A 22643-nucleotide genomic window follows, 5' to 3' on the forward strand; every position below is an offset into this window, starting at 1 on the left:
TAATTGATATTTATAGGACATTCCATCCAAAAACAACAGAATACACATTCTTCTCAAGTGCTCATGGAACATTCTCTAGGATAGATCATATCTTGGGTCACAAATCAAGCCTTGGTAAATTTAAGAAAATTGAAATTGTATCAAGTATCTTTTCCGACCACAATGCTATGAGACTAGATATTAACTACAGAAAAAGATCTGTAAAAAATACAAACACATGGAGGCTAAACAATACACTACTCAATAACGAAGTGATCACTGAAGAAATCAAAGAGGAAATTAAAAAATACATAGAAACAAATGACAATGGAGATATGATGACCCAAAACCTATGGGATGCAGCAAAAGCAGTTCTAAGGGGGAAGTTTATAGCAATACAATCCCACCTTAAGAAACAGGAAACATCTCGAGTAAACAACCTAACCTTGCACCTAAAGCAATTAGAGAAAGAAGAACAAAAACATCCCAAAGATAGCAGAAGGAAGGAAATCATAAAAATCAGATCAGAAATAAATGAAAAAGAAATGAAGGAAACGATAGCAAAGATCAATAAAACTAAAAGCTGGTTCTTTGAGAAGATAAACAAAATTGATAACCCATTAGCCAGACTCATCAAGAAAAGAAGGGAGAAGACTCAAATCAATAGAATTAGAAATGAAAAAGGAGAAGTAACAACTGACACTGCAGAAATACAAAAGATCATGAGAGATTACTACAAGCAACAGTATGCCAATAAAATGGACAACCTGGAAGAAATGGACAAATTCTTAGAAATGCACAACCTGCCAAGACTGAATCAGGAAGAAATAGAAAATATGAACAGACCAATCACCAGCACTGAAATTGAAATTGTGATAAAAATCTTCCAACAAACAAAAGCCTAGGACCAGATGGCTTCACAGGCATATTCTATCAAACATTTAGAGAAGAGCTAACACCTATTCTTATCAAACTCTTCCAAAATATAGCAGAGAGAAGAACACTGCCAAACTCATTCTACGAGGTCACCATCACCTTGATACCAAAACCAGACAAGGATGTCACAAAGAAAGAAAACTATAGGCCAATATCACTGATGAACATAGATGCAAAAATCCTCAATAAAGTACTAGCAAACAGAATCCAACAGCACGTTAAAAGGATCATACACCATGATCAAGTGGGGTTTATTCCAGGAATGCAAGGATTCTTCAATACACGCAAATCAATCAATGTGATACACCATATTAACAAATTGAAGAAGAAAAACCATATGATCATCTCAATAGATGCAGAGAAAGCTTTTTACAAAAGTCAACACCCATTTATGATAAAAATCCTCCAGAAAGTAGGCATAGAGGGACCTTTCCTCAACATAATAAAGGCCATATATGACAAACCCATAGCCAACATCATCCTCAATGGTGAAAAACTGAAACCATTTCCACTAAGATCAGGAACAGGACAAGGTTGCCCACTCTCACCACTCTTATTCAACATAGTTTTGGGAGTTTTAGCCACAGCAATCAGAGAAGAAAAGGAAATAAAAGGAATCCAAATTGGAAAAGAAGAAGTAAAGCTGTCACTGTTTGCAGATGACATGATACTCTACATAGAGAATCCTATAAGATGCTACCAGAAAACTACTAGAGCTAATCAATGAATTTGGTAAAGTAGCAGGATACAAAATTAATGCACAGAAATCTCTGGCATTCCTATGTACTAATGATGAAAAATCTGAAAGTGAAATCAAGAAAACACTCCCATTTACCATTGCAACAAAAAGAATAAAATATCTAGGAATAAACCTACCTAAGGAGACAAAAGACCTGTATGCAGAAAATTATAAGACACTGATGAAAGAAATTAAAGATGATACAAATAGATGGAGAGGTATACCATGTTCTTGGATTGGAAGAATCAACATTGTGAAAATGGCTCTACTACCCAAAGCAATCTACAGATTCAATGCAATCCCTATCAAACTACCACTGGCATTTTTCACAGAACTAGAACAAAAAATTTCAAAATTTGTTTGGAAAAACAAAAGACCCCGAATAGCCAAAGCAATCTTGAGAACGATAAATGGAGCTGGAGGAATCAGGCTCCCTGACTTCAGACTATACTACAAAGCTACAGTAATCAAGACAGTGTGGTACTGGCACAAAAACAGAAAGATAGATCAATGGAACAGGATAGAAAGCCCAGAGTTAAACGCACGGACATATGGTCACCTTATCTTTGATAAAGGAGGCAGGAATGTACAGTGGAGAAAGGACAGTCTCTTCAATAAGTGGTGCTGGGAAAACTGGACAGGGACATGTAAAAGTATGAGATTAGATCACTCCCTAACACCATACACAAAAATAAGCTCAAAATGGATTAAAAACCTAAATGTAAGGCCAGACACTATCAAACTCTTAGAGGAAAACATAGGCAGAACACTCTATGACATAAATCACAGCAAGATCCTTTTTGACCCACCTCCTAGAGAAATGGAAATAAAGACAAAAATAAACACATGGGACCTAATGAAACTTCAAAGCTTTTGCACAGCAAAGGAAACCATAAACAAGACCAAAAGACAACCCTCAGAATGGGAGAAAATATTTGCAAATGAAGCAACTGACAAAGGATTAATCTCCAAAATTTATAAGCAGCTCAGGCAGCTCAATAATAAAAAAAAAAAAAACCCAATCCAAAAATGGGCAGAAGACCTAAATAGACATTTCTCCACAGAAGATATACAGACTGCCAACAAACACATGAAAGGATGCTCAACATCGTTAATCATTAGAGAAATGCAAATCAAAACTACAATGAGATATCATCTCACACCAGTCAGAATGGCCATCATCAAAAAGTCTAGAAACAATAAATGCTGGAGAGGGTATGGAAAAAAGGGAACACTCTTGCACTGCTGGTGGGAATGTGAATTGGTACAGCCACTATGGCGAACTGTATGGAGGTTCCTTAAAAAACTAAAAATAGAACTACCATATGACCCAGCAATCCCACTACTGGGCATATACCCTTAGAAAACCATAATTCAAAAAGAGTCATGTACCAAAATGTTCATAGCAGCCCTATTTACAATAGCCCAGAGATGGAAACAACCTAAGTGTCCATCATCGGATGAATGGATAAAGAAGATGTGGCACATATATACAATGGAATATTACTCGGCCATAAAAAGAAATGAAATTCAGCTATTTTTAATGAGGTGGATGGACCTAGAGTCTGTCATACAGAGTGAAGTAAGTCAGAAAGAGAAAGAGAAATACTGTATGCTGACACATATATGTGGAATTTAAGAAAAAAAAATTGTCATGAAGAACCTAGCGGTAAGACAGGAATAAAGACACAGACCTACTAGAGAATGGACTTGAGGATATGGGGAGGGGGAATGTAAACTGTGACAAAGCGAAAGAGAGGCATGGACATATATACACTACCAAACGTAAGGTAGATAGCTAGTGGGAAGCAGCCACATAGCACAGGGAGATCAGCTCGGTGCTTTGTGACCACCTGGAGGGGTGGGATAGCGAGGGTGGGAGGGAGACGCAAGAGGGAGGGGTTATGGAAACATATGTATATGTATAACTGATTCATTATGTTATAAAGCAGAAACTAACACACCATTGTTAAGCAATTATACTCCAATAAAGATTTAAAAAAACCCATAAGATCATCTCAATAGATGCAGAAAAATCTTTTGACAAAACTCAACATCCATTTATGATAAAAACTCTCAATAAAGTGGGCATAGAGGGAACCTACCTCAACATAATAAAGGCCATATATGACAAACCTACAGCTAATATCATACTGAATGGTGAAAAACTGAAAGCATTACCCCTAAGGTCAGGAATGAGATGAGGATGTCTACTCTTGCTACTTTCATTCCACATAGTTTTAGAAGTTCTCACCATGGCAATCAGAGAAGAAAAAGTTATAAAAGGAATCCAAATTGGAAAAGAAGAAGTAAAATTGTCACTGTTTGCAGATGACATGATATTATACATAGAAAATCCTAAAGATGCTACCAGAAAACTACTACAGCTCATCAGTGAATTTGGTAAAGTTGAAGGATACAAAATTAATATACAGAAATCTGCTGAATTTCTATACACTAGCAACAAAGGATTAGAAAGAGAAATTAAGGAAACAATCTCAGTTACTATCACACCAAAAAGAATAAAATATCTAGGAATAATCCTACCTAAGTAGGCAAAAGACTGGTACTCCAAAAACTGTAAGTTACTGATTAAAGAGACTGAAGACCACACAAACAGATGGAAAGATACAGTGTGTTCTTGGATGGAAGAATCAATATTGTCAAAATGACTATACTGCACAAGGCAATCTACAGATTCAATGCAGTCCCTAAGAAATTACCAGAACTAGAACTATACTTATTTTTTTGAATTTTTTTTCTTTTTTTCTTCAGCTTGGGTGATTTCCACTACTCTGTCTTCCAGCTTACTGATCTGTTCTTCAGTATCATTTTATCTACTATTGATTCATTGTAGTGGTTTTTTTCCCTTAGTTATTGTATTCTTCAGCTCTGTTTGGTTCTTTTTTTATAATTTTTAACTGTTGTTGAAATTTTTAGTGTCTTCATCCATTCTTCTCCTGATTTCAGTGATTACCTTTATGATCATTACATTGCACTCCTTTTTGGATAGATTGCTTACCTCTACTTTGTTTCATTTTTTTTTGAGATTATGTCTTGTTCCTTCATTTAGAACAAATTCCTCTGTCTCCTTATTTTGCCAGATTCTGTATTTATTTATATGTGTTAGGTAGTATTGACTAAAAAAATGCACAACCTAAAAGTTGAGAGTTATGTTTTATTCCACAGACAAAATTGAGGACTTAAGCCAGGGACACAGCATCTCAGATAACTTTGAGAGACTGATCCAAAGAGGCAAGGAAGGGAGTCAGGATATTATATGGAGTTTTGCAACAAAGACCAAGTAGTCTGAATTTCAGAAGATTACTATTAATTAAAGAAAACCAGACATCTCAAGTTAAGGAACTTAGCACTTTTCTATGAATGGGAAGATACAAAATTTGGGCTCATTGAAATCATTCCTTTGATATGTACCTCAGCTATCTGGGGCTAGTATCCTGTGCTTCTCATCCAGAGTCTCCTCAGGGTGCACCATCAGGGCTGGCTGCAGTGGCTGACTGCTAGATGGGGGGTTGGGGGGCATCCTGCCTCCATCCTGAGTTCACTGAGGGCTCACCATCAGGGTGGTTGTAATATGATGGCTTGATGGCCACAACATCCTTTGTTTACGAATACGGCAGGCAATATTTTTCATTCACAGTAGGTTGGTTACATTTCTTGATCTTGGAGAATAGCTTTATGTAGGAGATATCTTATGGAATTCAGCAATACACTCCCCGCAGGTCACCAGAGCTATATGTTCTAGGGGTGCCCTTTATGTGAGTTTCCTAAGTCCTTCTGTTGTGGTGATCTGACTACTGTGGGCACACTGGTAGGCAGAGCTGGCCTTGGCCAGGTTGTCTGTGAAGCCATGCCTTGTGGGGTGGCTGAGCCCACTGAAGTGTGGGGTAAACTTCCTACATGGTTGGCTAGGCTGCCCAGGGGAGTTTGAGACTATTGTTGGCCCACTGTTGGGCAGGGCCAAATCCCTGCTCAGCTGTGTGTGGCCCCCAGGGGCACAGGGTTGGTGCCAGACCATAGGAAGTTGGAGCTGGGTCCCTGTGTGACTGTCTGCATGGCCTGACAGGGCTTGGTCTAGTGCTAGCCTGCTGGAAGGTGGGACCTGGTCACTACATAGATGCCTGTGCACTCTGGGGGTGCTATGGACTGGTACCAACCCACTAGGGGTAAGGGCAAGTTCTCCACATGACTGTATATGTGGCCCAGTGAGGGGGCTTGGTCCTGGTGCCTGTCTGCTGGAGGGCAGGGCTGGGTCCCCATGAAGCTGTATGCATGGCTCAGGGGGGCTCAGGGCTGGGTCCCTGTGTGGCTGTCTGCATGGCCCATGTGGGCTCAGGGCTGATGTTGTCCTGCTGGTGGGTGGGGTTGGTCCCTGATAATAAAAGGCTGGAGGGAGGATTCCAAACTTGTGCTTGCTAGCACTGGTGTTATCATGGTAGAATGAGCTCCCAAATATGGCTGCCTCTGGTATCTCTGACCTCAGGGGAGTCCCAGTTACCTCCTACCTCTCCAGGAGCCCCTCTAAGGTCAACTAGTGTGTCTGATTCAGGCTCCTTTTAAACTACTGCCTCTCTACTGGGACTCCAATCATGTGATATTTTGCATGTACCCTTTAAGGAGGGAGTCTATTTCCTACAGCACTCTATTTTCCTAGACATAAGCCCTGCTGGTTTTCAAAGCCAGATATTCTGGGGAATCTTCTCAGTGTAGGACCCCTGGGCTGGGGAGTCCAATATGGAGCTAAACCTCTTGCTCCTTGGGGAAGACCTCCTCTACAACCCCAATTTGTGGGTTGTCAACATGGAGGGTTTTGGTCCTGACTATACTGCATCTCCATTCCTCCTACCCATTGCATTGTGGTTCCTTCTTTATGTCTTTAGTTGTGGAAAATCTTTTCTGTTAGTCTTCAGGTCATTCTCATAGATAGTTGCTCTGTAAGTAGTTGTAATTTTGGTGTGTTCTTGGGAGGAGGTGAGTTCAGGATCTTCCCATGTGAAATCTTGACCTCCTCTCCTCCACTCAAAATTTTTAATTATAGTCCATTTAACACATCAGACACCTTGTTTCTCAATGTACTTCATAAACTCACAAAAGAAAAAAAAATATTGTACTAACCTGACAATTATGGGGAGGAAAATAATCTACCCAAAAGCATAAAATTAAGATTAAATTTCTAATTTAATAATTATTATTTCTTGTCTTCTGAGGAAATGCTGTTTATTCTTTTGTATCTATAAGTCTATACCCAGAATTTATATTTCACTCACACACAAAAATTGATCTGGACAACCTAAGTCCAATTGTCTCAACTAAACTACAGATTTTTGATAAGAAAGTGATACTTGACACAACATACAGTTGGAATTTTCAAAATTGGAATTTATTTATTTTCATACAGTGATGGAGAAGAGAAGGTCAGAAAGCTTCTTTCTACCCACACATACACACACTTTTAGGGGAGATCTGGGCAGGTGTTTTAAATGTTTTCTTCAAGCAGAGATGATATTCTAATTTATACATAAGATACTCTCTTTCACATCTGTGGCACATGTCAAGCTGCATATACTTTATTTTTGCAAGCAACATTTTGTGAATTTGCATAATATACTCTGTTAACGTGTCTCAGTTTAAGGTTACTCCATGGATCAACCTAAGATGTTGGTACATCTTGTTTCCTCAGTTCTTAGAGTATCATCTACAAGAAGATGTTGTTCTACCTTGAGATATCTCTGGCACCTGTATATTACCTGCTATCTGTTTGTCACATCATGCTTGCTAAACATTCCTTACATTTTAATGCTGAATCTTGATTATGTTCTATAATTGACCATACTCTACACTTTCTAAAGATAGGAAACCAGACATGGGGCTAGTACATAGTTCTAGACTAGTTTCTCCTCTTTCCAAACTAATGCTTCTTCCCAGCTAATTCCATAAACAGCTTTAGGGAAGTAAATCCCAAAACCATTATTAATGGAAATTTAGTTGCTGCTTATTTTCATTTGCTTGAAACTCTATGGTTTGAGAGTCAAGAAATCCTAATTTGTATACAGACTGACAAACCTTGGGGAAGTAACTTAACCTTCTGAGTTTCAGTTACAGAAATAAGAAGTATAATAATATATTGTCTTGATGTGAAGGGTTGTTTTAAGAATTAAATGAGATGTGTATATAGAATATTTACTACAATATCTGGTATAAAGTAGGGACAATAGTATTATTAATTAACATAAATAGATTTAAAAGGTAACTTCCAAAAATACTGTAAAAACTACATGTCTTTAGAATGGTGTTACTTAACATTATAGAATAATAGTTTGAGCAGTTCCAAAAGGGATAGTCCCCAATGAACTCAATTTAAGGAAATCTGAAAATTCACCTTTCTTCAAGAAGGAAAACTCCACCAAAGGTAAGGTGAGCAGTATTCATTTGATCAATATTTATTGAGCAATTATTTTATGCACACCCTTGTGTGGGAAAGTTGTCAGCAATATCTCCCTTCCTTCAAAACATGCATAATTTATTGTGATATGCACACATAAAATTGAAATGAGAGTGATAAAAATAAAGAGAATACTCCAAAGGAAAGAAAGGAAAAACATACTTGCAATAGATATAAAGGAAAACATGCTATAGGAATACTGAGCAGAACAACACTATTGAAGAATTTTCAAGGTTGAGGCTAGTTATATCGAAGGGGCTTGGATATAAAGATTAAGGCTCTGGATTTTATACTGTGAGAAATAGAGTGCTACTAAAGATCCAAAGCTGAACAGTGATGGACTCAATCTGACTTTTAGGAAGATTGATCTGGCAGTGATGCTTAGGACGCAGTGAAGTGGGGAAAGACTGAAGACATGGAAATCAGATGGAAAGCTAATGCGTGAGTTCAATGAAGACATAATAAAAGACTAAAAAAGGTTAGTGTCCATCAGAATGAAAATTTCAGAAGGAATATTTTAAAAAATCAATAACCTTAATGACTTATTAGATATGAAGGAAAGAAAGAAATTAAAGATGACTGTTACTGTCTTAGGGCCATATGAACAAGTCAACTCAGATATAATGATCTTTGATGGAAATTATTAGTAAGAGCTAGCTCTTATCCAGCACTTAGCATGTGCCAGACACTGTTCTAGTTGTCACATACATGAACTTATTTAGTACTCACAGTAACACCATAAGTTAAATATTATTATTGTACCATATTTTTAGCTAACACCTGGGGAAGAGGGGGGTTTAGTGAAAAAAAACTAAAGCCATACAACCAGTATGCAACAATGCCAGATCTGAACCCAAGTTGTTTGGCTCCTAGGCAAATGGCTCTTTACACTACATATACTGCCCCACACCATTTCTATAGGAAAGACAACACGTTGCTAGCATCAGATGTAATACTCATAAAACTGGTTCCCTCCTAAGATTGGTACAGTATTTGTACAATACTCCTTCCTTCCAAGATTCTGCTTCAAAACTTAGTTTCAAAAACCATAAGCCATGAAATAAGACCAGTTAGAAATTATATTTTATTCTTATCTTTTTATAATCTAGGCGATCCAAAGAGATGAAAAGCTGCCAAATATTATAATTAGAAACAGTGGTCTAGAACTGACAGCGTAATTACAGAAAGTCAGACATGTCAGAGTTCATGAGTGGTCTGAAATAGAAGACTCTCATGTAAAGACCTTTAATTTTTCCATATTTTATGCCACAATGTTGATTTTTATAATTTATTGTGTTTCAAAAAATAATTAGAGGTTCAAAATCAGTGAATTGCCAGAACTTACTGGTAAAGGGCAATGCTCCTGGCTATGGAGTATAGTTGTAGTCCACAGGATATCGGACATGAAGTGATTAAGGAATAATTCCTTGGAATTGCTACATCCCTGTGGGTGGAGGAGGGAGGTATGTTTGATGTTATTACAGTATCATGCAAATGGATATGATTTCAACATAGGCTCCAGGTTGTATTGGAGGAAATGTATGGCATTTCCTAGTTCAGAATGTTCCTTCCCTCATCTTTGAATAGAACACCAGTTACGGCCTACAGTGCAAAGATGCAGGACAGAATACCTAATTTAAAAATAAGAGCGTTGGGGACTTCCCTGGTGGCGCAGTGGTTAAGAATCTGTCTGCCAATGCAGGGGACACGGGTTCAATCTCTGGTCCAGGAAGATCCCACATGCCGCGGAACAACTAAGCCCATGTGCCACAGCTACTGAGCCTCATGCCACAACTACTGAAGTCTGCACGCCTAGAGCCCATGCTCCACAACAAGAGAAACCACCGCAATGAGAAACTTGCACACTGCAACGAAGAGTAGCCCCCACTTGCTGCAACTAGAGAAAGCCCGCGCACAGCAATGAAGACCCAATGCAGCCATAAATAAATAAACAAACAAATAAATAATTTTTTAAAAAAATTGAGTGTAGGAGTGGCATGCAGAAATAGGGCAGGCAACGAATATTTTTTCAACTACATTGGAAAACCATTTCGTGACCAAAATTTTAAATGATGACATCTATTTAATGCATAAAATGCTTTTACACACACACACACAGAATCCTATTTAATTCTCATAATGTCCCTATCACATAGATGCTGTTATTATCACCACTTTACAGATAAGGAAACTGAGACATAAAAATATTAAGTAACTTTACAAGGTCACATAGCTTATACATGGCAGATCAGGATAAAAAATCTAGGTAATTTGGCTTCAAAGTAGACACTTTTAACCCTTACATAGCCATTTATCTATGCACGATAGAACAAAGCAGACCTTTCAAATATATTCACAGAACTTTCAGAAAGTACTCTTTGAACATTTGCAAAAGAAAAGACTCAGGAACATCTGCCATCAGTATTAAGGGCTCTGAAAGAAGACATCTCAGCCCAGAATATTGTTGAGATAGGATTTTAAAGATACAACAAAACTATTTATCACAACTGGGGCAATCCAATAAAACCAAACTGGGCCAGAATCAACACTGACCCTTTAAATACACAGATTTAGGGTCATTACCTGATGCTGCGGAGATAGAAATAGAAGTTTCCATTCTAGGATTTGGGGAAAGCACTCTCAATGAATTATTTTTAGTATTTCTGAATTCTTATGTAAAAGAATCCTTGTAGAGACCAACGGTGTTTAAGTATCCTTTACAGAAATCTATATTAACATAACATAAATTAAGTCCATCTAGGTCTACTAAAGAATATATAAATAAATGATTCAAGAATGTATTTTTATTCTAATTGTGGAACACCACAGAATATAATCTTCGCACATTTTTTTATCCCATAGGAAGAGAAGTTGGCCAGTGTTCTATGTAGAAACCAGTTATTATTTTGGGACATATTAGAATCAAGCCCACCTGGCAGAGTCTGGCTCTTAACATTTCATACAAGAAATTGCCATTTTAGGGATTTGTAGTAATTTATTTATTTGGGGGGTGGAAATGGGAATTTGTCTTTAGAGCAGACTTTCCTTTGTACTAAGAAGGACCATTTGGGGAGTGTGATAGGTTGTGAAGATTCTTCAGTAAAAAGTTACACTGAAGTATAGTAATACTTCATAGTAATGCTTCACAACACTAAGAATGAGAGAAACTATATTTAGTTTTTGGTACACATCTTTGCCTTTTTCCTGAGACCAAATTACTGATTAACTGGGCAGGCAGAACTGATCCTCTATTTCACATTGGAGCACAGACTTTGAGAAGAAACTTAACTGGATGCAGCAACCAGTACTGGACACTTCGTATCCTCCATGTAATGCTATTTAAGATTTAATATGCTGGACTATTGGAAACCTACCATCAACTATTGTGATTGTTTTATTGCAGCTGTGTGCCTGGTGATGGAACAAGAATTTCCCTCTGAAGGGAGTGGAGGTTCTTGTTACCCATCATGTTAGAACATGTTTAATCCTGAGAAAAAGACATCAAGCTAAGTATGGCAGGAAAGAACACTTATTTTCTCTTGAGTTGGGAGGACAGGAGTGCAGAGGCTGAGGACAGGGATGGGACCTGGACAGTTGAGATATAGTGATATTTTTAAAGAATCCCATTGGTGTAGTGCAAGTGGATGAGCTTCTGCTATCTGGAGGCCTACTTGGGGTAAGGCAAAGATTCACATTTTGATTCTGGAGTCTGAGGGCTCTAAGAGTAATAAACACAAGTAAAGGACAACTTAAATTTGTACTTGTAACTTGTAGTAATGTCTTATAAAAAGTCACAGACTGGTCTTGCTTGTGCTCTGGGGGATAAGAAGAAATGGTTTTTCCTTCCAGAAGGCAGAAAGGCAGTGTCAGTGGTACTCACCATTGGGGGATGACTATGCCAACAGGGCAGCAGTAGTACAGGCAGAAGAAGCAGCAACTGGGGCCAGACAAGGAGGCTAGAGCAGAAGAACTGAGGATGTTATGAGCATCAGAAACCTGAAAAAAATCACAAAAAGCTAGAACAGTCTTGGATGGATGAAATTTCTGTCAATTATTCTAGTGTTTGTTTGAAAGAATTTAATATAAAATAAGATTCTATTTTTCATTACGGATTCGTGAGTCCAGTTCATACTGATGATGATGATGTTGGTGATGGTGGTGGTGGAGATAGTGGTGTTAAACAAACATTCCAGACTTCACCAAGTTATAAGCACACATTTCCCTTTAATGTGCAAATCATGATTGCTTAATCTTCAACCAGATTTTTAATATTTTACCAGATTCCAATCCCTAAATGTTTGTGAGGATATGTAAAGAATACTTATATGTTTCTCAGATTCACTCTGTTTTTTACATGTCATCTTAGCTAGGGGTCAGGCTCATGATCACCACCTCTCCATTCCATAGTCCACCTCTTATTTTCTTGAGACTGGGGACCCACAAACCAACACTACTTTGCCTGTACCACATAGTCCCTCACAGTGGCACCAACTTTTCTTTGATTCTCCAGAATGAGAGTAGACAAGGCTACAACATATGAAAGGATTTTCCAGAGGCTTGGTAATAGCACAAAGGAATTACAAAGTTGAGGACTTAAACCTGGACTCTAACTGTGGCATCCTCACAGCTTTAAGCCCCTTCAATAGTCACTTCTTCCTATGTGGCAATACCTCTATGACCTGGTGCCATCGTGTGTACCTTCCTAGGGTAAGTGCACAGAAGCATGTCTTTCTCCCCTTGGGATCCAAGCCCCAATTACCTGAGCCCTGAAAAAAGGGAACAATCTCCCCTGTTATGCTGGTCTGAGGCTTGTCACACATGTTCCACATTTCTGCCTTTGGATTAAATTCTTCCCTGGATACTTGACAATATGAATGCATATTTTTCCCTACCCTTAAGCAATAAGGATTGGCCTTACCTAAAACTGCCATTAGGACATTTCATCAGAATCTAACATTCTTCTATTATTTCTCTAGCCAAGATAATTCATTCTTAAATACCATCTCAAAAAAGTACTTTGACAGTCAGAAAAAACTTTAGAATCTGATAAAAGCCTCTCTCATTACACGATGTGAATATATGTCCCCATATCCTGGCTGCCATCTTTCGGTCTCCACTTCTGACAACTCTATGAGATGGGTTCAATTATTTTACCTATAGATACAGACAGGTTATATAGCTTGCCCAAAGTGAAACAGTTAGTACGTGAGGAATATTTAGAAAAGAAACATTTCTTTCCAGAAGAAACAATCCAGCACTCTTCCAATAGACTTTGAGCCAGGCAGAATAATTCTTTATTTTCTTAGACTCATGAAATTGCTTGCATGTGACTCTAATAATGGTAGGCACATTTTGTGAGGTATACTGAGATTTCAGCCTATTCCCCTTATGCAGAGGTGGAACATTAAAGATATACAATGAGCGTCTTTCTTTGCAAAAGTGTTGAAATGGATAATACCCCATTTTTTATGTTTTTTGTTCTGTATTGAGACAGGTGAAAATCATTAGCTTCTTCTAAGAAATCCTACACTGTCAGGACAAGTAAAATGAGGACAAGTAAAACTGGGCTTTCAGTTAGATTTCCTCAGCATCAGCTATCAGACTTGACAAATCACATCTTCATGTATGTGACATAGAGAAAGTGCCAGCCTAATCTATTGCACAGGCATGCTACAGGGCTTAAATGAGGTAAAATGCAAAAGCACACTGACAAATATGAAGTGCTTTGTAAGTACAAGTTTTAATGGATATGCCACTGTAAGAAAAACAAAATGTGATAGATTAAAAAATAAAACAGAATGCAATTACACATTATCTTCCTAAAAGCAGGATATAGCTATCATTCAACACAGGAACCTGACTGTTGTTAGAAGAAAAAAAAATGTCCCTAAATTATAATTTAAAATATGTGCCTGTTTGTTCCATTGACTTCCATTATGTATTTTTAAAATTACTTTATGTAGGATACATATAGGCATATACATATAAAAACAGTTATTTAAGAATGCTTTTAAAAATAAGGCTCAAAAATAAATGCACAAATTTTTAACAGTGATTATCTTTGAAAAGCTGAGTTATAAATTTAAGGGTAGCGCTAAAACATTATCCCAAATTTTTGTCAATAAGCATGCATTTTTTGTAAAATCATAAAATGTATTTTATAATAATTCTTCTTTGCCTCAGGAAACTCCTAAAGCATTAGATGTAAAAATATGGTTGCAAAAATTAATGGCAGGAAAATAATAAGATAAATGGGAGAGATAATTAGAACCTTAACTTTATCGGTAGCAAAAAAAAATACAGCTCAGGGACCTAAAATAAAAAGAATTATTCCTTGCAAACATCTATGATAGGTTGCTCCTATGTTCCATAGAGTAACATCTCAATGTTACTCTCATTTAGAGACTTAGGTTCTATCACTGGATACCATAACAGAAGAAAAGGGGAGAAGCAGACAATTTCATGAGATGTGATACATGCCACTTTTGTTCACACTTCACTGGCCAAAGCAAATTACATGGTGAATCAGCACTTAGGTCTACCTCACGGTTCTTTTTCAGTGAATTTTGGGGAAAAGAGAGAATTGTGTTATCCAAAGACTTGTCCTTCAGACATATTATTTATACTTTTCACAAAAAGTAGAAGGCAGTTCTCAAGTTTATTATCTGTGGATCACTTAAGAAAATGTGGCCAACTGATTTTAGAAGCCAATAGTAAAATTACTAGCATCCTTCCTTTCTTCCTCTTTTCCAATCAATAAGCATAGATTGACACTTCTACACCAGACTCAAGGAACACAAGGATAAAATGACCTAGTTCCTTCCCTCATGGTACTTTACGGTCTAGAAAATATAGAAAACATCTCTCTGTACAAGAAAATATCTCTGCTTCATGAGAACTAGAAGTCAAAATCTGATTTTAAAACAATAAAACCTGGTTTTATTCTCTTTGGAAAATTATGGACCTTCTCCCCACCCCCAACAAAACATTAAAATTATCAACATCATTGTCCAAATAAATAGAAACTATTCTATCAGAGTTTGAATGTTACCAAGAATGATCACTACTACTGAGAGTAGCTAAATAAGAAGCAGACAAAAAGTCTGGGAGGTAGAAGTAATAAAGTATACTAAAGGTCTACTTACTGCATACACTTCCTGCTTCCCAAAGAAATTACAGCTATAAGGGAGACACCAAAAAATGTGTGGACTCCATGAGCCTATATTTGTTTCTATTGCTACCCCTAAAAATGTGCTTGTACTGAAGTAGATTAACCTAAGAATTGCTTAGCTATTTTTCCAGAAAGCAAAAATAACTTAGATAACAATACTGTAGGTGCAAATTCATTGCAAGATGTTTGCAATTTGATCCCTCAATATTGTTGACTACAAATTATGAGGTAAAATTTGCACATTGAATTACTGCAGGTTCAATTACACCTGTCCTTGAAATATAATCTCTTTACCTTTCTTACTCTTATGATGAATGCAAACTGTACCAGTAAGATAGGAATACATCATTTATATTCACTCTGTATATCACAAATATGTCAATAAAGATTGCTTACTATGTCATACAGTCAACCACTTTCACCACATTGGTCATTTCTTTAGGCAGAGCCAGCATGATACTGTATTATGTCAGGGAACACAAACACTTTTTTAATAGCCACATCTGGCATCATCTTTCCAACTGGATGAAGCATTGAAGCATCAAAGGCAAACTACATACTTAAGAAATGCAATTCATACACTGTGTCCCCTCTCTATTCATCATATAGCTCATCAGCACTCATGATTTCACCACAGGAATGTACGAGTTCATTGGCCCAAGCAGCTACTGAGGTGAGTTTATATGTGAGAAAATATCTCATGTGCTCCAGATGAGGAAGCTTGGATTTGTGTTTTGTGTGTGATAACCATCGTCTTAACAGCTTCTTTCTATGGTGTTGCATGGTGTTAGCTAGATTTATCTCCTGATAACTAAACAGAGTAAAACAGAAGTTTTATGATTCTGGCATTAGCAGCCAAAAGCTCTTGCAGTTAGTCCCTACAGATTATCCTGTAAATATCTGGAGAATTAAAAACAATAACAACAATAAATACCCTGTTAGGTAAACTATATACCCACGGAATGGTTAAATTAGAAAGGATGCTGGCTAGACATAAAATTAGCCAAACCAACTCCAACAATAGGCAGAACACCCCCCCCCCAAATTTTCCCTCATATTTAGCATCCAAAATACTATTAATATTGTGAGTCAAGTTTTCTGCAAAACAAAATATTCTTCTCTTGCAGAAAGAAAACCTCTTTAAGAAACCACTACAACAAAGTTTCTTAATACATTCACTGGTCATTATTGTAGTCAGTTAAGAATGGTGTGCTACTTCCCATAGGTTTTGGGTCACCACATTTTTGTTGTCATTTGTCTCTAGGTACTTTTCGATTTCCTCTTTGATTTCTTCAGTGATCTCTTTGTTATTTAGTAGCATATTGTTTGGCTTCCATGTGTTTGTGTTTTTTATAGCTTTTTTCCTGTAACTTATTTCTAATCTCATAGTGTTGTGGTCGGAAAAGACGTTTGATATGATTTCAATTTTCTTAAATTTTCTGAGACTTGATCTGTGACCCAAGACGTGATCTATCCTGGAGAATGTTCCGTATGCACTTGAGAAGAAAGTGTAATCTGCTGTTTTTGGATGGAATGTCCTATAAATATCAATTAAATCTATCTGGTCTATTGTGTCAATTAAAGCTTGTGTTTCCTTATTAATTTTCTGTCTAGATGATCTGTCCATTGGTGTAAGTGAGGCGTTAAAGTCCCCCACTATTATTGTGTTACTGTCAACTTCTCCTTTTATAGCTTTTAGCATTTGCCTTATATATTGAGGTGCTCCTATGTTGGGTGCATATATATTTATAACTGTTATATCTTCTTCTTAGATTGATACCTTGATCATTATGTAGTGTCCTTCCTTGTTTCTTATAACATTCTTTATTTTAAAGTCTATTCTATCTAACATGAGTATTGCTACTCTAGCTTTCTTTTGATTTCCATTTGCATGGAATATCTTTTTCTATCCCCTCACTTTCAGTCTGTATGTATCCCTAGGTCTGAAGTAGGTCTCTGGTAGACAGAATATATACGGGTCTTGTTTTTGTATCCATTCAGCCAGTCTGTGTCTTTTGGTTGGAGCATTTAATGCATTCACATTTAAGGTAATTATTGATATTAACACATATATGTGGAATCTAGAAAAATAGTATATATGAACCAGTTTTCAAGGCAGAAATAGTGACACAGACATAGAGAACAAACATATGGACACCAAGGGAAGAAAGGGGAGGTGGGGTGAATTGGGAGATTGGGACTGACATATATACACTAATATGTATAAAATGTATAACTAATGAAACCTGCTGTATAGCACAGGGAACTCCACTTCGCTGTACAGTAGAAACTAACACAACATTGTGGAACAACTATACTCCAATTAAAGAAAAAAAAAAAAAGAAAGAAATGTAAGAGACATAGCAACCAATTACAATGTATGGACCTTATTTGCATCCTGATTCAAATAAGCAAACAGGAAAAAATGACATTTATGAGACAACTGAAAATTTATACATGAATGAATATTTGGTTATAATTAAAGACATTAACTTGGATATAAAAAAAAAGAATGTTGTGCTATGTATGTTTTCCTTCTTTTATTTATAAACTCAAAAAGGAGGTGAAAGAAGTTTAACTAGGTAACTGAACATAAAAAATTGGAATGACAAATTTAAAGGAAAAAAAATATTTTCCCTCTAGAAAATCAACATCCTTAATGATGTTCTATTTCTGTTTCTATCAGGTGAAGTCTAATTGTATTCTTCTCCACTGCACCAGAGCAATCTTGATTATTTTTAACACATTTATTTCAATTAAAAGTGGTATTATCTGGGCTTCCCTGGTGGCGCAGTGGTTGAGAGTCCGCCTGCCGATGCAGGGGACACGGGTTCGTTTCCCGGTCCGGGAGGATCCCACACGCCGCGGAGTGGCTGGGCCCGTGAGCCATGGCCGCTGAGCCTGCGCGTCTGGAGCCTGTGCTCCGCAACAGGAGAGGAGACAACAGTGAGAGGCCCACGTACCGCAAAAAAAAAAAAAAAAAGTGGTACTATCTGATCCAGCTGCTGAGCAAAGTGTCAGAAACTCATATCCAGATTTTTTGCTGCTATTGCTTTTCTTCTGTTTAGTTTTTTCTTTAAATGAAACATGTTCTATAAATGGAGCAACATGGCAGAGACAGAGACCAAAAATATATTTCCCAGAAATGGAAACCCAAAGCACCGAATGATAATTTAATAATAAAGTCTTCTGAATCATGGGATGACAATGAATTCTAGCAATAAGGCAATAAGAGAAGGGTATCAGTGAAGAAAACAGTGGGGTGTTTTTGGTATTATTATTATTATTATTATTATTTTTTGTGGTACGCGGGCCTCTCACTGCTGTGGCCTCTCCCGTTGTGGAGCACGGGCTCCAGACGCACAGGCTCAGCGGCCATGGCTCACGGGCCCGGCTGCTCCGCAGCATGTGGGATCCTCCCGGACCAGGGCACGAACCCGCGTCCCCTGCATCGGCAGGCGGACTCTCAACCACTGCGCCACCAGGGAAGCCCTGGTAGTATTATTAAATGAAAGAATATTGATTCAGTACAAAGCTCCCTGTTAAGGAAGATCAGAGCTGACACTTACTTTCATTCTGTTTTATGGCCATTTTTTCATACCCTGGGTAATGGTCCATGATTCCAACTTATGCGCCAGATTAGAGGATTGAACAAGAGAACTATATCCACATTCATCATGTCTGAAAAAATTTATTCTAGTTCCATGGGGTTTTTTGATGAGTTAAACAGGTTCATTCATATTGGAGGAAATGTTTTAAAGGTCCATATACATTAAGATATGTCAAACATTTTTCTCAAAAGTACAAGTAGGCCAACTACACTAGGAAAAAGATTACTTTCCTCTCCAACTCTGAAGTAATGCCATACATCTATAGAGCAGTCAGTGCAAGATTAATTCTTTTATTACCAATAATAAAGTTATAATAGTCACCATTTACTGAACACTTAACTAAGCTGGGCTTATGCTTACTCTGTGTATTACCTCATCTAATACTTATGATCTCTAGATGAAATATTATCTTTCCCATAACCACAACTACTTTATGAGGTATAATTTATATTCAATAAACTATATCTTTAAAGCATACAATTTAATAAGTTTAAAATACATATATACCAGTGAAACCATCACCAGAATCAAGATAATGGACATAACCATCGTCCTCAACAGTTTCCTAATGCTCACTGTAATCCATCCCTCCTTTCCCATCTCAACTCTATCTATTTTCCTTTTATCAGACAACCACTGACCTGCTCACTGTCACTATAGATTATGATGTGGAGGAATGAGAATTCTCATACACTGTTGATGGGAATGTAAAATGGTACACATATTTTGGAAAAGTTTTTGGCAGTTTCTTTAAAAATGAAACATACAGCTACAATGTGACCTGCACACTTTGCTCCTAGGTATTTATCCAAGATAAATAGAAGCATATGTCTCCAGAAGGACTTGTGCATGAATGTTCATAGATCTTTTATGTTATGTATGACATGGCTTATGTTTCAAAGAGATCCTTCTGAATGTTGAATTTGGACTGGACTCCAGAAAAGTGAAGAGTAGAAGGAGGAAAACCAATTAGGAAGCTATTATAATAATATGGATTGGGATAACAGTGGCTTAACCAGTGTGGTATGATGGTAAAGTGGTGAGAAGTAGGCAGATCCTACATAAATTTTTAAGACAGACATTACTGTATTTCCTGATATACTGGATGCATGGTATAGGAAGTGGAGAGGACTCGAGGATGTCTCCTAGACATCTGGCCTAAGTGACTGGAAAAATGGAATTGCCATTAACTGAATAGGTAAAGCATCAGGAGGAACATGCTGGGGGAGGATGAGATCACAGGTTGGTTTGAGATATGGTAATACTGAAGTGCTATTTATTAGTAAACAGTTGGTATCTAAATATGGAAGTGAATGTAGAAATAGAAAAAATGTAGTCCAAACTCTGATCCCTAGGACTATGCATGAATAACATGTCTAAGAGACAAGGAAGAACAAGCCATGCAGATTGAGAAGGAACAGCTGGGCATAAGGAGGAAAGCCAGGAGAGACCACTTTTCCAAAAGTATTTAAAGGAGGATGGGGTAATATACCCTCTCAAATGCTGCTGGTAGGTTTACTAAAATGAGGAGAGAGGATCGGACATTCAATTTAGCACCATGACCAACGGTGGCTTTGATGAGAACAATATCATTGGAGTGATGGGCATTAACTACTGATTAGGGTAGAATGGGGAGAGAGGTGTTGGAGATATGGAGTATATGCAAATCTTTTTAGACTTTCTGTGAAGGAATGCAGAGAAATGAAGTGGTAGTTGGAGAAGCATGCAGGATCAAGAGAGGTATTTTTGTTTGTTTTGATTAAAAAAAATTTTTTTTGCTTTGTTTTGTGTTCTTTTGTTAGTCAACCTAGAAGTACAAGTTAATGTATTTGGTGGTCTTTGATATGTTAAAATTTGATATATAAGATATTTCACTGTGGGTACATTTTCTAACTTTTTATTTTGAGATGATTATAGATTCACAGAAATTTGCAAAGATAGTACACAGAAGTCCTTATACTCTTTACCCAGTTTTATCCTGTGTTTATATCTTATATAACTATCATACAATATCAAAACTAGGAAATTGACATTGTTATAATGTGTGGGTAGAGTTCTAAGTCATTTTATCACTTGTGTAGATTCATGTAACCACCACTACAATCAAAACACAGAACTATTATTCCATCACCACAAAGATCTCTCTTGTGCTACATCTTTATGGCCATGACCTCACTCCTCCCTGCTACCATTCCTCACCACTGGCAACCACTAATTTGTTCACCATCTCTATAATTTTCCTTTACCAAAATGTTATATTAATGGAATCATACAGTATGTGGTCTTTCGATATTGGCGTTTTCTCACTCTGCATAATACACTTGAGATCCATCCAAGTTGCTGGGTTTATCAATAATTTGTTCCATTTTATTGTACATGGTATGTATGTACCACCATTTGTGTAACCATTTACCAATTGTAAGACATTTCAGGGATGTTTATATGTTGAAGAAATAATCTAGTAAAAGAGGGGGAGCTCAACGGTGCGGAAGAGGGTGAAATTACTGGAGCAATGTCCTTGGGTGAACACGTAGAGCATACAGGGCTCAAGTGGAAACCAAGGACATTCATCCAAAGTAAAGCTTATGAAGTCAGAGTCAGTGGGCAAAAATGCAGCCAAATGGGTGTGCTGGTGGGAGATTGTGGAAGCTCTTTCCTGATGCCTTCACCTTTCTAAATAAATAAGCAAGCAAAGTCATAAGCTGAAAGGAAAAGTTGTTGCAGGTTGGAGGAGAAAAGAAAATGTATTCGACAAGCAACTAGGAGAGGAGACAGTGAAGAGATCAGAGAGATGTCGGATGTTACGCTGCAGCACAAAAGGCCCACAAAGCCAAAGTAACCAGCATGGTTGTGTTTTTCTTCTGCCTCATTCAGCTCCAGAGATGCAGGTGCAGAGAATGCAGGAGGAATAATGACTGGAGGTAGGCAGAAGAGAAGTGAGAAAAATAAAGAAAAATCTAGAGTTTGGAAAGCACTATTTGGTTTTGTTTTCAAAAATGTGAGGCACATTGCAGACAACAGATGTTCTATAGATGCAAACAGCTTAAGAGATAGTGACAGGATGCCTTGAATTATAAAGAGAAAGCCAATCCTGTTTATCTTCACCGTTAACCAATACCCTGAAAAATCCCATTGAAGTACCACAGGTGGAAGCACAGTAGTGACTCCTTGGTCTGTTAAGATGCTGACACTTAGCACTTAATGCTTGCCCTTTCTCCAAGGAGGGTTGGTGCTGTCTTTGGTCAGCTCCCTCGGTCACTGCTACTGCAACTTCTCCAGCCATCTGAATACATGTAGCCTTTGACTAGCTTTTATAAAACACTCATACCTTACCCTACTCAGACAATCTGATAAACCATTGCTATTTTTCCATCTGTTGGATCTGAATATCATGTCAGGGAAAGAAAAGTCTGGTTAAAGGCTTTTGTGGGAATTTTCATTTTCCTGATTCACTTGGCTGGGGTGTTAAAACACAGAAGCTTTGCACTTCCTCCCACACAATGAATTTCATGCAGAATATCCCAGTGGCATTCCTGAACAGATTATGCCTCTTGTGTGCCAGGGACAATAGCACATGAAACAACCCAGGGCTGTGTGGTGTATTTGAGGCAATCGGCATGTCTGTGATTTCACAAAGCAGGCTGCCACTTGGCTGAGTACAAATACGACATTTCTAGAAGCTCTGGGGAAAGGACAGAGAAACAGTGCCTCATGTTGGTACAGCCCTTCCAGCCTGATGCATCT

The sequence above is a fragment of the Mesoplodon mirus genome, assembly GCF_964341445.2.
Source record: "Mesoplodon mirus genome assembly, chromosome: 6".
Lineage (NCBI taxonomy): Eukaryota > Metazoa > Chordata > Mammalia > Artiodactyla > Ziphiidae > Mesoplodon > Mesoplodon mirus.